Source organism: Vulpes lagopus, chromosome 6 (assembly GCF_018345385.1).
Source record: "Vulpes lagopus strain Blue_001 chromosome 6, ASM1834538v1, whole genome shotgun sequence".
Classification (NCBI taxonomy): Eukaryota; Metazoa; Chordata; class Mammalia; order Carnivora; family Canidae; genus Vulpes; species Vulpes lagopus.
In genome coordinates, this window is record NC_054829.1 from 43499049 (window position 1) to 43502734 (window position 3686).

Below are 3686 nucleotides of genomic sequence, written 5' to 3' on the forward strand. Positions count from 1 at the left end.
CTTTCTTTCTCTTTCTCTCTTTCTCTCTCTCTTTCTCTCTTTCTTTCTTTCTCTTTCTTTCTCTCTTTCTTTCTCTCTCTCTCTCTTTCTCTCTCTCTCTTTCTTTCTTTCTTTCTTTCTTTCTTTCTTTCTTTCTTTCTTTCTTTCTTTCTTTCTTTTCTTTTCTTCTCTTTTCTTTCTTTCTCATTTACACTTCTTCTGGGTAAAGAAATTCTATGCTGTAACAAGACCAGCTGGGGTTCCCATCTGAGAGATTGTTTCTCTATTTGTAAGACTGACCAACCTAATCATTGAGTCAGGGAACGTTCCAGCTGGACATAATTATTCTGTGTGAATGGGGCCCTAGTAGATTGAATTATCCTGAGCATTGACCAGGGCACCTAGCTGGTGACTGTATATTATGGGATACTTCATTTAGGACATTAAAAGACACAGGCATTGGTATAGAAACAAAAAGAACCTATATATAAGTTTACTTAGAGTTGTCTTTGCCCATATGTCAATTATTAAAACATGCACTAATACACATGAGGCTTTCTTAAATCATTTGTAGTCTACTAATGACAATAAACTAGTCAAATCTTAACTAACTGGAGAGGTGAGGTCTCACTTCACTGGTCTCTTTTGATTTGTTTTCTTTCTATCTCCAGCATTTGCTGTCTGTTTCTTAAGGCTTTGTCCTTGGTTTTCATCTTTTGGTTGCAGGATTTCTCACATTCATTCTGTACCTACTCAAGATCCAATTGTTATAGAACAAGGACTTTGTACTCTCAACTATAGAAAAGTTATATGTTGCTGCCCCATCATGATTTCACTACTCCCTTTTGACTTCTGTAATTTGTGCATCACTTTATTCTGTGTGTGTGGCAACTCTTCATTCATTTATTTATTCATCAAATATTTTATGGAATGCCTACTTTGTACCACATCCTATTTTACAGATAATAAGATTTGTTTTTTACTCTTTGGCCATATAACAAATTTCATAAGTTACAAAGCCTTGAAAATTACTCAGAATATATTTTCTAAAAACAACAGAATTAAATTAGAAATAAACAGCAAAAAACTATCTAAAAAGTTCTCAAATGCTTGGGTTGGACAATATATTTCCAACTAATTTATGGATCAAGCAAGTCAATCACAATGGAAGTTAGAAGATATTTTAAACTGAATAGTAATGGAGATATTTCAAATTTAAAGGAAACAGTTAAGGCAGTGCACAGTCAGAAATTTCTTTCTTTTTTTAAATTATTTTTTGTGTATTTTTTATTGGAGTTCAATTTTCCAACATATAGTATAACACCCAGTGCTCATCCTATCAAGTGCCCCGCCTCAGTGCCCATCACCCAGTCACCCCATCCCCCCAACCACCTCCCCTACCACTACCCCTTGTTCGTTTTCCAGAGTTAGGACAGACAGATATTTATACTTAAAAGTGCTTATACTTAAAAGTGCTTATGTTAGAAAAGGAGAAAGTTTGAAAATCAGTAATCTACACTTCCACATTAAAATAACAGAAAAAGGAGGAATTTTAACCAAAATTAAGTAGAAAAATTAATAAGGATAAGAATGGAAATCAATGCTATAGGAAATGGATGGACAATAGAGAAAAGTAACAAAAGTAAAAACTGTTCTTTGAAAAGATTAATAACATATGATTAAGACAATGAGAAAACACAAGGCACTATTGTGTGAATGAAAGAGGTTATCTGGGGCACCTGGGTGGCTCAGTGGTTGAGTGTCTACCTTTGGCTCAGGTCGTGATCCTGGGGTCCTGGGATTGAGTCCTGTGTTAAGTTCCCCTCAAGAAGCCTGCTTCTCCCTCTGCCTGCCCCCCCTCGCAGGTGCGTCTCTGCCTCTCTCTCTCTGTGTCTCTGACGAATAAATAAATAGAAAGAAAGAAAGAAAGAAAGAAAGAAAGAAAGAAAAAAGAAAAGAAAGAGGGATTATCGTTGCAGATCCTAGAAGTATTAAAAGGATAGTAAAGGACTGTTATGAATAATTTTATTCAAATAACTTCAAGAACATAAATGAACAGGAAATCAAAAGCAATACTTTATTTTTTAGCGATATTGCAAAGATATTTGACTATCACAAACTCGAAACATAGAAGAATGGTGACTCCTTCTAGCCTTATGCAACTATCCCAAATGACCAGTGAAGACAAGGCCGCCATGATGACCGCGTCCCCCTCGCAGGTGCGCCAGAACTACCACCAGGACTCAGAGGCTGCCATCAACTGCCAGATCAACTTGGAGCTCTATGAGTCTTACGTCTACTTGTCCATGTCTTATTACTTTGATCGTGATGATGTGGCTTTGAAGAACTTTGCCAAATATTTTCTCCACCAATCTTATGAGGAGAGGGAACATGCTGAGAAACTGATGAAGCTGCAGAACCAATGAGGTGGTCGAATCTTCCTTCAGGATATTAAGAAACCAGACCGTGACGATTGGGAGAATGGGCTGAATGCAATGGAGTATGCATTACACTTGGAAAAGAGCGTGAATCAGTCACTACTGGAACTGCACAAACTGGCCACTGATAAAAATGACCCCCACTTGTGTGACTTCATTGAGACTAGTTACCTGAATGAGCAGGTGAAATCCATCAAATAATTGGGTGACCATGTAACCAACCTGCGCAAGATGGGGGCTCCCGAATCTGGCATGGCAGAGTATCTCTTTGACAAGCACACCCTGGGAAACAGTGATAGTGAGAGCTAAGCCTTAGGCTGTCTTCCCATAGCCACAGGGTGACTTCCCTGGTCACCGAGGCAGTGCATGCATCATGCATGTTGGGGTTACCTTTACCTTTTTTATAAGTTGTACCAAAACATCTACTTCTTTCGTTTGTATCATTCCTTCAAATAAAGTAATTTGGTACCCCCCCCCCCCCCAAAAAAAAAAAACTGGCGCCATCTTTTTGGAGAATTCCATTGGATTCTTGAGAAATTGTTTAGGTAGGAACTCCAGTTAGCTGCTATCCCAATGTGGGCTCTATTTAGTTTGCTACAGAACTGCATATCATAAATTGCATATTATCTTATCTGACAAGCCATAAGGTTGAGTGTGCCTAGCAGCACTTTCTCAACAAGGTATGTGGGACCCATGAGACTGAGCTCTAAAAGACCTAAAGGTACTGGTAATCTATGTGAACAGATGGTGCCCATTTTAAGTATTCCCACCTTTGAGGCATAACCGTATCTCCTTCAACCCACTGATATAGCCTCATGGGTGGGAAGAGCACCCTAAGACCATTTAAATAAGGAAACAAAACATTAAACATGATTTATGGATGATGATTCTGCAGTATATGCAGACTGCTGTACTTATTAACCTCAGTTGTGTGTGATGATAATGATAAATTGACAATGATGAAAATCGACAATGATGACAATCGACAATGATAAAGAGAAATTCTCCTTCTGGGCAGAATTGTAAGTGGTACATCTTTTTGTTCACATTTCTTGGAAACCGGGACATCCTGGGTTAGAGTCTAAGTCAATAATCAGGGGCTAGTGTTTGTCTGAATGGACAGAGACTAGAAAAAAATAATACGGGAAGATTGGCAATAAGAAGGTCTAGGGCTAGAGTAAGTGGATGGAAAATTTTGACATACCAAGGGCAGGTGGTAGAAGTGGTCTGCTCCAGGTGCAAGCAGTTTTTAAAACGTAAATCAACAAG

The 3686-nt window shown here is 38.3% G+C and overlaps 1 pseudogene; it reads left to right on the top strand.

Annotated features, from left to right (window-relative positions):
- The first annotated feature begins 2174 nt into the window (after positions 1-2174).
- On the top strand, positions 2175-2888 carry LOC121493514 (annotated as a pseudogene).
- Positions 2889-3686: the final 798 nt, after the last annotated feature.